Consider the following 12248-nt stretch of genomic DNA (forward strand, 5'->3'; position numbering starts at 1 on the left):
AAAAAAGGGGAAAAAAGCATATTTTTTTCTGATCTGCATATAGAGAGGTTTCTGTTTTAGCAGCTGTAGATGCTCTCTATGCTCCACAAAACATGTCAGAAGCTGGATGCATTTTATTCAATGAAAAGGTTGCAGAGAACTGTCTGTCTTTAACATGGTCATAGATATATATGTACATGACTGTGAAATTATTCTTACTCTTTGGAAAGGATGGGTGTAGAATGCTGGGTTGATATTTGCTCACAGTATTACCGTAAACAGATTTTCACTAAGTTGGCAAACATTACTATTGTTATTGTGGAAATTACTGCAGTTATTTGTTTGGTAAATATTTTGCTGGATGGGAGTGCTTGCTTGTACTTTAAAGAAGCCCCAGTGGTTTTGCTTTGCATTTGTACATAGTTCTATGAATAAGTCCTACACTCAAGCTTTTGAAAATGTAAGCTCCTGAACTTCCACATTGGTAAATCCTGATTTATGATGACACAAGGACAGGACTTTGATTCTCTCCCTGCTATTGATAACATTACAAGATTATTGTAAGGGAGGATTCAGGCACAGGAGCTCATCAGCCTGGCAGGGAACAGAACAGCCCAGCATACAAGGAACAACCAGCAAGGGACTTCTTGGAAGCCAAATTAAAAAAAAAAATAAAAAAAAAAAATAATTTCCAACATCACAGGCAATACAATGGGCACTGAGAGTTCCCACATGGGGTCAGGCCCAGGGCTGCTCACCCATGCGTGCTCTCAACACTAGCTGAGTGACCCTTAAGGGCAGCTGCTGCTCCTTTGTAGGTCCTCTGTAATGAAAAAGATGGTAGAAAGCAATTTTATTCTAAATACAGTGTCAATAAGTGATTCAAGTGTGTAAATCAGGAAATCGGCAGAACACGTGGTTTTTGGCAAGCCCGTCTGCTGGGCTGCTTGCTCACCTAACGAATGTTTTTCCTTTGACTCCAACTGAAACTGTGTAATATAAACAAGTGATAGCATGACCCTGAAACTGTCTGAGCAGAGAAGAAACACAAGGAATAGCAACAATGGTTATTGCATGAAAGGTGATTAAAGCAATTGCTAGCGCTCTCTATGCTTAATGAAATATTTTAATGTAAATATTTTAATGTAAATATCTACCATTGATTCTCCCAGACAGCATCAATCAGAAGCACCTTGAAACTGTGATGGACACTGCGTGCCTCTTTTTTTTTGTGAAGTTTAATTTGATCTCATTATTTATTTCACTTTTGAAAATATGCTTTATATTTTACCGCTTAAAGAAAATGAAGAGTGTAATAAAAAGCTGGGGGGTGAATAGCAGGGGCTGTCTCTGTTGAAGAAAGAGCGATTGAAACTGGATATTAGACAAACCTTCTTAGCAATAAGGGCTGGTGGATCAATTTTTAAAAGGCTGGCAATGAGCACTCCATCTCTTTAATTCTTGAAAGCTGGGTCTGGATACCTTTGCTGAATATATATTCTACTTTAGCCTAAAAGTTTTTAGATTTGATGTAAGAATTACTGCATGACATTTTCTGGCCTCTGTTATACGGAAGGTCAAATCTGTCGATCACACTGATCCCTTTGGGTCTTAAAATCTTTAAATCTATTGCAAAGAAGCTAGCTGCCAATTAACTTTTGTGCTTGGAGTACAGATCTTCAGTCAGGAGCTTCACACTCCTGTGCTGATTTACCTTCCATTCTCAGAAGATGAGAATGACGTTTAGTTGCTTCCTAGCCCCACAGGACTGTTTTTCATTTAATTCTTATTTTTTCATTGCAACTTCTGGGTCCGTAGTTTTTGTCTGTAATTATTTGCTGTAAGACTTCATTTTGGCTCGGTATCCTTTCAGCTTACAGGATAGTGAACAAGGCACATGGACATTCATGCTCAACTCACCTCTAAGTATTAGGATTAAAAGCACATGCAGTTATTTTATTTATTTGCATTTTTAATCTGTACTGGATACTAATATTAATACTAGGTGTTTGGGTTTTTTTATTTTGAGGGGTTTTTTGGTGTGTTTATTTCTTTTCTAGTACCTTTATTACCACGCTTTATATATTGTTGAACCTTTGTTGAATCTTTATCCATCCTTATCCATCTCTTATATTGTTGAATCTTTGTCCATTGGCGGTAGTGCTGCTCCCTGATGAGCTGAGATGAGCTTGCTGATTCAGCTGACAGAAGGAAGAGAGGATTCATGTTTGGCAGCAGCATGGAGTTATGTTGGCTTAAGATGAGAATGACCTAACGTTTGTCATCTGTTGTTTATTCTCTTGTCCTCTGCTGAAAGAGTGGAGCTTGTTGTGGATGGCTCGATTGGAGCTTTTAATGTTTGTGTCACTGTGTATTTATGGAGTTGTTTTGCAGTTTGTAGGGAAAGTAGTGAGGTTTATGCAATGATCCTTGGAGATGCTGCGTCTTTGGCGGGGAGAAGGTTTTCACAGAAGAGGAAAGAGGTGATAGAGTTTACTGCCAGCTGCACCCTGGAGCCCTTTGTATGAGCCATGGCCCCAGACTGTGAAGCAATTGCCTAACAAGGATCAAGAGCACAAACGTCTGCTCTGAAACTGCATGGGAAGTTAATGTGGGGAGAGGAGAAAACATCCCAGGTAGTCAAAAATAGCTTGCCAGAAGAGGAAAAACTACAACTTACATAGTATATGTAAGTGCCTGGGCAATGATCATTCCCTCTAACAACAGAGACTATATTCGTGGTCATAAGACCAAATTTGTCTTTTGGCAAACATCACTACGCTCTTTTACTAGTCTTACGTGATAATATAAACCAAGTCCTTACAGGCCAGTGAATTACATATACAAACATCTTTGTAAACACCCCTGTGTTATAATTTAAGATGAAGCTTTTTTTTTTATGCATAAATATTTTGTGAGAAACAGGTCAGTCTACAACACCAAACCAACAAAGGATTACTTCAGACCATAAGGTAAGAGTGAAACTTCTCCTGAAAAAGCATCAGGAATCTTTTTGGTTCAAAGTACAAAACAAGATAAACACGTTGTCACCTTTTGGGTCAACTGCCTATTTCTGTCAGGACTGTTTCTAATATTTAGGCATCCTGTACAATTTAGGATCATACAGCTTTTGGGATTTCCCCCCCCCTTTTTTTTTTTTTCCTTTTTTAACCTTGTTCAAGATAAACTGTAATGAAATGGGATAGCATTTTGATTGCTGTAATCATACCTACCACATTTAAACATTCTAAAGTGTTCTTCATCTCCTAATTTTCGGTTATCAGTAGCATTTCTGACCCACTTTGCTTGCTCTTGAAATCATAGCTTCTGAAACTGAGCTATGTAAGAGATTGTCAGCAGCCTTTTAAACTGTGAACTCCTGTTTTGCAGCATTTCAGTATTTTTTTTTGCCTCTTCCTTTGGGGAAGAAGAGGAGAGGAAGACATTTTGGATCATGACTACTCCTTGTTCTCACCTGACTATTCTTATTAAAAGGGGTGCTAAAATTTTAAGGATAACATTAAAAAAAAAAACTAGACAATTATTCAGCCAATTCCTTCTTTAGTTTAATGGGCACTAACTATTTAATTGCCTTTGAAAAATCTAACCTAAACTATAACTATTTTTTTCTCTCCTCCTTTATTTGTCAAGTACAAATTTAATTAAACTGACCACAAAAGAACCCACAAATAGGAATACAAAAGACATTGTATTTCTTGACAGATATTAATGTGCTAATTAGCCTTCAAATCAGCTGTGTTAAAAAATGAAGTCTTTAGTGCACATCTATTGCTTGTTATTAAAATGAAAGAATTAGAAAAATACCGAATGTCAAAGAACAGATAAAGCTTTCAGCATATTGAAACAATATTGGTAAATCTTACTGATAGGTTGTTTATAAAAAAAAAGAAATACAATGCTGAAATTGTAATGAGAATCTGTGTTGTTGAATGTCCCTCTGGTTGTGGGAACAAAGTAATTTGTACTGTTTTCTAGAGCTATTTAAATTGTTTCTTTTATGTCGTATGGTTTTGTGCTAGCATTTTTTTTTCAAGTTCTGTTTTTGTGGGTCTGTTTTCTCCTTGTTTCTTATTTGAGTGCTGAGAATCATCTGAGTCAAAACCATTACCTTTCACATGGTTTTCAATCAAGACCTTTGCAAAATGGCCAATTTCACAACGGCTTAAATGGAAAATATAGATTGCTTCATATTTGATTTAGACCTCACCCCTATGCTTGTTTTCTTTTTCTCCCTTCAGGTTATAAAGCTTTGCATTATTTTTCTCAGTCTTTTCTTAGTATGATCATGTAACTTGGACAGTTGGTCTGCCTCTAGTTACTTCTAAACTGCATTCAAAATCATTAATGTTATTTCTAGTGATGTACTTGCAGTTGATATGATGAAAAGGAAAACATTCAGTGGGAAATCTTGGCTCCGCTGGTGTTATGGAAAAATTCCCATTAAGTGAGCATTTCTTCCTATGTATCTAGGCATACAGGTCTAAATGTAATTAAACATTAGATCCTGATTTGTTTAAAGCTCATCTTTAATAGAAATGTTGATAATCTTTAATAGAAATAGTAACTGTAGCTGTTATATCTGGTATTTTGCAAATTGTTTATTTGCTTTTTCCAGGCAGATTATCTTATATGGGATTTTCTCCCAAGTCAGTCCAATGGAAGTGAAAGCGACAGTCCTGGTTAGTGATCTTATTTAAAGAATTGGGATGCCAAGTCCTTTTCCACTGGTGTCAGAGAAAATTTCTGCTGAGGCAGCAATAGCACCTGAAACCAGGAGAATTTTACAGGGCCTGGGTTTCCTTAAAAGCATTTCCTAGTGTTATTATTGTCTTTTATTATTGCGTGCATTATAAAAATATACTTTTCTGTAGTATCCAGACACAGCAGTATTTACTTAACTATTAGACTAACAGTATACAATATATGAGCAATTGACAATATGCTTTTGATGGATGAGGGTGGGTTTTTAGTGCTGAAGAGATAATTTCCACTTGCTTCACTTACAGGTGTTGTCACTGCCAGAAAGGAAGAATACACAGAATAAAAAGGCAGTGAAGAGGCTGTATTGATAAGATTTTTCTTCTGAAATGATTTGTTGTTCTTTTGGGCTGCAGTTGGAAGGAAGTGTTGCTCTTTTCAAACACGTAATCTAAAAACATCTGGAAAAAGGAAGGTAATGGAATCAAGAAAGAGTTTTTGTCAAATGCTTATACTGAATATGACAAATATTTCTGACTGCATTGTTGAGGCCTTACGTAAAAATGGAAGCTCTATTCAGTTCACATCTTAGCTTTGCTCTCGGAGCGCTCTTTCCAAGGATCTCTAACACAGTAATGGGCAGGGCTGGTGATGGGAGTGATCTGTTTCACCCATCATGAGTTTTTTGAATGTAATATTTGTGTATAATTTATAATATTACAGTTTTTCCTCACAAATGTGCCTCCCAGATTCAGCAGATCTAATACACAATCACACTTCTCAGCCTATTCACACCCAAACACAGTTTGTATGTTGCGTAGATTCAAAAGAAGGGGAATAAAAAATATTGTCTAAATAAAAGAGAATTAAAGAGGAAAAAAAAAAGAGAAAAAGAGAATCTAATATAGCCCAGGGGTCCTTCTTATTTTACAGAAAACTTCTTCCATAGGCTCTTTTTGTGAAACTTTTGCTTCATTTTGGCCTCCTGTGATTGTCAGTCACCTGTCTAAATTTTGGCAGAGCACAGCCTCAGGAGGAAGAGCTCAGTGCAAAATTGATAAAGACATGCTCAGAAGAAAGGTAACTGGAACCAGTCTCAGTATGAAAGTCCTCTTTCACTCACTTTCCAGTTCATACTAGATGTCTTAACAAAAACAGTGGTCTTTTTTTTTTTTTTTTTTTTTTTCAGTCATATGGTGTTCCAAAAAGATGGCCAGCTTGGATTCTTGGGTTTTCAGGAATGTGGGTTGTTGGCTTTTTTTCTTTTCCCCGGTGAAAATCTGATGTCACAAATGCATTCAGCGTGTACACAAACCTTGAGAGAAAAGAGCAGATTTGTTTATTGAAAATCATCACCATGTTACTTTTAGCAGCAGGGAAAATGTAACAGCAGAAGATTATTCAAACCTCATGTGTCCTGACTGCAAAGTGAGTTTGTAGGAACACAGAGTGTAATAAGCAAATAGACTTACTAGACAGCATTTTTAGTCTTCTGCTGTTTTATTTAATTATTTTCATTTAATCCGGTTTCAAAGACAGAAATCTCTCCAGCTTATCAAAGTGAGCATATGGACAATATATGGATATCACAACTATGTCTTAATATTTTCAGCTGTTATTCGTGTGTAAATTGGGAACGGCTGCATGGCTGGCTGGGACACACTGAATGAACCTGGTGCTTCCATAAAAATATTTCTGAATACATTTAGTATTTAATTTGGATAGTTGCTGATCCTTCCCATAGATCATTGAGAAGTCAGGATAGCAGAGAGAAAGCAGTTTGAATTAGTGGAAGCATGGAAACTGTCTAGAGGGGGGGAAAGGGAGCTCACTCTTTCTTCTCTGCCTTTACAAATTGAGGATTGAGTGGATTTGGGCCATAAAAAGTCCAGGTGGGTTTTGCATCCTTGAAAATGCCAGAGACAGAGTAATTGGATGACCGGTATGGACTGCAGATGGGGCTCTTCTGTCACTGCTCTCAGTGAATGAAATTCTTTTCCTTCTACATTCAAATCTAATATGGACTTTGATTTCACCATAGATGGTTTCACCTTTGAGCTAAGAAGCAGCCTGAGTGGTAAGGTATGTATAATAGGAGCAAAACATTCAAGTCCCTTTTAAAAGCAATGCATTATGCATGCACAAATTTTAAAAAAGACAATTATAAAGACACATCTTTAAAAAAAGTGCTTTTGTAGTGAATAAAACAAAATGATTTCTTCATGCTCCTGTGCAAAGTGGGTGGCTACAAAGCATGTGCATAGATTCATGGAGATACAATACAAAAGGGACGATAATAATAACCTTTTTCTGTTGCCAGAGAGTCTGCACAAAGATTCCATCAGCATTTTGCACAGTATGATAAAAAATGCATTAAATTCTCAACATCAGTGGAGGTTCAAAGTGAAACAGAATCAAGCAGAATAAGATAGCCATAAAGAAAAAAAATAGCTAAATGATATTAAGGAAGCCAAGATAACTGCAAAATTAACAACACAATAGCTTACAGAGTCTGCTTCTGCTAACAAAAGACAATCTTTACCACCTAGCATCTCCGTTCAGTCCTGGAAAGAAAAGGTAATTACATTCTGGAATGAACAAAATAGTAAAAGCATGGTTCTACAATGGTAATTTAAAACTTGAAGTTAAGATACTTGAACTCTGACTTCTCAATAAAAAGAGAGACTTCCTGTCTCTGCTGACACCACGATGTTGAGTGATGCCAAAGACAGTCTGAAGTCTAGAATAGGTCCTTGACTACATTTCTTGATCTATTATCCTCCTCACATTGGTGACTCAGTGGGTGTCCTTTGTGGAGACATTTGGAGGCTGCCTTGATGCAGGAAGAGACCCTCAGGGCACGGTTGCATGCAGCACAGGGTGGGCCATAAAGATACGGTGCATCTCTGGGCTGGCACCACTAGAAGAGGCATGAAGGGATTTCCTGGAAAGCAGGATCCTTTCTGGGAAGACTCCCCTATCCCTTGCGGAAAATAAAACTTGGAAGGTTTCTGCAAGTGCTGTGTCAGGACATAACCACAGAAGGGATGTCACTTCTCAGACACAGAGGTGGTCTGAAAGCTTTTTGCAGCAGGGCCATGTATCTGCGAGCTTCTTCCAGAGAGAAGCAGCTGATGGAGCAGCTGATGGGTCTCAGTGTGAAAGCTCAGCGCAAACGAATGTGTGCAGATTGCGCTGTCAGCTCTTAAGCCATGAAAAGAAATCGGCCTGGGGGGCAGGCAGTGAAATGCAGGAAACACAATTCGTTTTGACAGGGCAGTCCATTAGCTTGCACAAGTCTCCCAAAAGGAGAGCTGGGAGCCTCCCATCCAGCAGCTCTGAAACTAAGCAAGAGAAATCCTTTATTAGCAACAGGTGGGGAGACAGCCCTAAGAGGTCTCCCCCGTGACAGAAATCCCCTGTATTGAACTCATATCTGACATAAGCAAACTCCTCCCGTTGGCTGGAGGTCTGTCAATGCACTTGATGGGTGGTCAGCAGTGACAAGGTGGTTTTTGCTAATGTTGCCGTTACCTTAATAAAACAGTTTGAATCCTGGAATATTATTTTGGTTTTAGTTTAAAAGTATGATTTTGATTTAACATGAAGCTACAGTAGCTCTGAGAATATAAAGTACACTGAGGCCCTTAGGATTAAGCAACTAGTATGCTGTGTGCCTTGAACACTATAACAATGGTTATGGACTCTGAATTAACACAATAGGTACTGGTTATGGATCTTGACTTGAAACAATAGGTACCAGAGGAAAACTGGTTTGGTTGGGAAGATCGGCCAAGGGAGAGGTGAACATTAACCAAAGGTGGAGTGAGCATGCGCAGGGATGGAGTTCAATCAGTGGACACAGTGATGAAGACTATAGACGACCACCAGAGGACCCCCGTCCAATATAACCATGCATGTGTTAGAGACATTTGCATATGATAATAATTCCCAGGAAATAACATGAATATGCTAATCATTGCCCTCCCCCCATTCTATTTAAATCAATCAGTAAAGATGACCAATGTTTTCTGTAAAATAGGAATATAGGTAAGGTGAGGTAACTAAAAGCCAATCATTATAAAGGTCAACTTAAACGTTATGAATTTATTGATCTTATGTAACTATGACTTTGCTGAAAAAGTGTATAAATATGTTGTGCTTTGTACCTATCGACGAACACGTCTTTGGCGGAGTTATCCCCCGTGTTCCCCAGCGCTGGAATAAAGAAGTGCCGGCTTATCTGCTGTGTGTAGATAAGTTCTATTCACGATTGTGACCACTAACACTAAGACACCATCCATCTGTAAGGGACAATAACCCACAAGTTGTATGCTACTCCAGAATGGAGTGGTGGCTTCAGTCTGCTTTTAGCTTAAAATAGTCATGAATCTAAAATCCAAACCCCAAAGGTTTTGTGCTCAGCTACCCCCCTCTCTGTCAGAACCATATTGTGGAGACTTTTTCCCATGGAAGTCTCCTGCTTTGTTGTTGTGATTGAAGCCAACTGGCACAGAAATATTTTGGAGGTTGCTTTTTGTTATTTTGCCATTTGCAGCTGCACATTTATCTTTGAAAGCAAAAAACAAAGGTCAGAGGCTTGTATTAATTAGAAATACTTCAAAAACATGTAGCTCAGAGTTCTTCAAAAGCCAGAATAATAAAGACCAGGTGAAAAATATTGCAGAAAAGGAGGTTAGGCAAGAAAAATTATTTTTTTTTTTTAGACTTATTTCTATTATCCACATCCCTTATGTGCAGAGAAGTTTTAAATCAAGTAAATTCCACCTTAACACCTTCACCTTTGAACACAGTTCATTGGTAGAAATGGCTCCTAAGATCATTGTGTTGCTGAATAAGCCAAACAAGAGCTGATGTAATTTTGCTTAAATTCAAGACATGTTCTGGCAACACATGCCCATCTGCTAACCCTCTGGCTAAGGGTCAGGTCTGCAAAAAGTAATATGAAGATGCAACTCCTGGCTTCTGGTATGATTTTTCACCCCTTCAGATGCCTCCAAGAGCTTTTCTACGACCTGAAATAAGTTCCCTAACATCACAAGAAAGTAGCTAACAAATGCAAGAGGGGAGAGAAGCAGATTAAAAGAAAGAGGGAAAAAGACAGTCAAAGAAAGAAGAAGGATAGAGACAAGAGAAGCAGAAGTCAACTGAGTTTCAGCGGGGAGGCTCTGTTGCTGTTCATTTTGTGGTTGGAATGTAGGTGGGGAATGGATGGGGGAGGCTCTTGGGGAAAGACCTGGGGTAGGAGGAGGATGTTACTGAGTTGGGGGGTTGAAAGATGGCGATACCGTTTATTTTATCAATAAAGTGTTAGAGAAATATTTAAATATTCTGATGTAGCTTCAAATGTTTTTGGCAGCTCTGCAGTGTTTGCATCCATCATGAAAAAAAGGCAAAACCACCATGAGTTCCTGGGGATTGGTTCATGTGCCAAAAAAAAAAAAAGGTAGTCTCCTTCATTTATCCTTGTTTTGTGCTTGTGCACTCATGTTACAATATGACGAATTAATCATGTCTTACAATGCTAGAGGTTGATTGCATCAGTTTGGATGAGTGCAGTAATTACCATATGTTTCAAAAAGGCTTTTTTGCATATGATACAGTATGTGTATATATGACCGTAAGTAAAGAAAAAAGAGCATTAATACATGATTTTTAAGAAGAAAAACTTAGATGAGAAGCAGAATAACAGTTCTGATCTATAATGAACAGAGAAAATAGGGGACAAACAAATAGAGAGTCAAGTCAGTGTTAGGGAGAGTGGGAAGTGAGAGAGGCAAAGGTAACATAGCAAAGGCCTTACAAAGATTAACATATGGATGTTGAAAGTTGTACCTTGAACCAGGTCAGTCTCCGTGAAGAAGGAAGCAAGTGTCTTTCAGGGTAGGCGTAAATAGGCCTAATTAAGGACCTGAGCTGGGGTCAGTAAGACCTTAACCAGCCACCAGCTGTGACGATGGAAACAGAGTGGCGTGCCAGTGGGATTTCAGTGCCTCAGAGAATGGTTGAAGTGATCAGAGTTTTGAGTTAAAACTCTGAGTAATATCATGGTGGGAACTTGCAGCAGGAATTAGTATGCGTACGAGTTCAGCCTTCTGTGGACAGAAACCCAGGTAAAGGTGTCCTTAGTCTTCCTGTGAAGGGCCAGGGGCAGCAGAGCAGCTGGGCAGCGGAGGAAGATGAGCCACATGCTGAGAGAATGAGGCATACCATGTAACATAGGTTTTTCAAGTGCAAATTTACCCAGAAAAATGTCTTTTTTAAGTATTTGGGTTGCACTTCGTGGTGTTGGAGAATAAAAATTAAGAAGGAATTTCCAACAACCATTTTGATAAAACGAATGTCTGGAAGCAAAGACAATGGTAGGAATTTAATTTGCAGCTTAGATAATTTAAAAAATGAAATACCAAATAGGAAACTACAAAGGCGGGAGAGGTTGTTTGTAGGTTTTTTGTTTGTCTTAGAAAGGTTTTTTTTTTCCCCAGTTTGGACTACAGATGGGTCTCATGAGATTTGTTTTCAAGCATAAGGGAGATATTCAGGCTTTCAGATTTCATTACCACTTCCTTCATTATTGTGCCTTGAGGAGCTATAAATAACACATGGATAATTTGTGAATATGGCACGTTCCAAGGGATGTGTATATTTTATTCAGGACAACTTCTGACATTTGGTAATTGGTTTACAGTTTTGTTATATAATTTCATGATTATTAAGTTGCTGAGAGGAGAAAATCTAAATTTATGTGATCCAGAATCTGCCCTCATTGGACCCTTACAGCAGCTGTGCACCTTAAAGGTCTAACTGAGAACAGATTTTAAGTCAACGAGTACATACAGTGGTATCTTTTTTCTGTTTTTTATAATTTTAGTCAGGTAATTAATTGTTATGTTATTCATGATGTCTTTCTTCTAATTAAAACTTTTTATTTGTGTGTATATCACTAAACTGTTTGCTTTTAAGATGTATACAAATGTTGTCTGGTAAGAAATCTGTTTTTATGTTGGAAGGTGCATGCCTGTTCCTGAGGGTTTTTTTTACCTGTTTGTAAGGATAAATGTTGCCAAGTATTCAGATTGTGAGTAGTTGCCTTAGATGATGTGAAAGACACTTGGAAAATCTGTGCAAAGTGACCGTCCACATTTTATTTCTGGAGAGAATCTAAGTTATTTAAGTATTACATGTGTAGCTAATTTCTTTTTATGGCTTGGTCCTGTGAATGGAGATGTTTTAGTGCCAAAATGAGCTTTACTCAGTCCTGGCCAGGAGGCAGCAGTACGGTCAGGTGTCTGCATAAGCTTGCTTTGCTTTCGACTCAAGTACATGGATTTAGGGAAGGAAAGACTCATTTTATATCCTGCCTGTGCATTCCCCATAGCTGTACCTTACACAGAAAAGAACAAGTCATCTTGAGGGGAGAGGATGAGCTGTAACCATGACAGCTGCATGTTGGACTTTTCCCAGTAAGGGCTGGTGGCCACAAACCAGAAAGTCAGGGCTAACACCTGAAATTTGTGTCCTTCGTCTGC

Source organism: Tyto alba, unplaced genomic scaffold (genome assembly GCF_018691265.1).
Source record: "Tyto alba isolate M040663 unplaced genomic scaffold, T.alba_DEE_v4.0 Super-Scaffold_23, whole genome shotgun sequence".
NCBI lineage: Eukaryota > Metazoa > Chordata > Aves > Strigiformes > Tytonidae > Tyto > Tyto alba.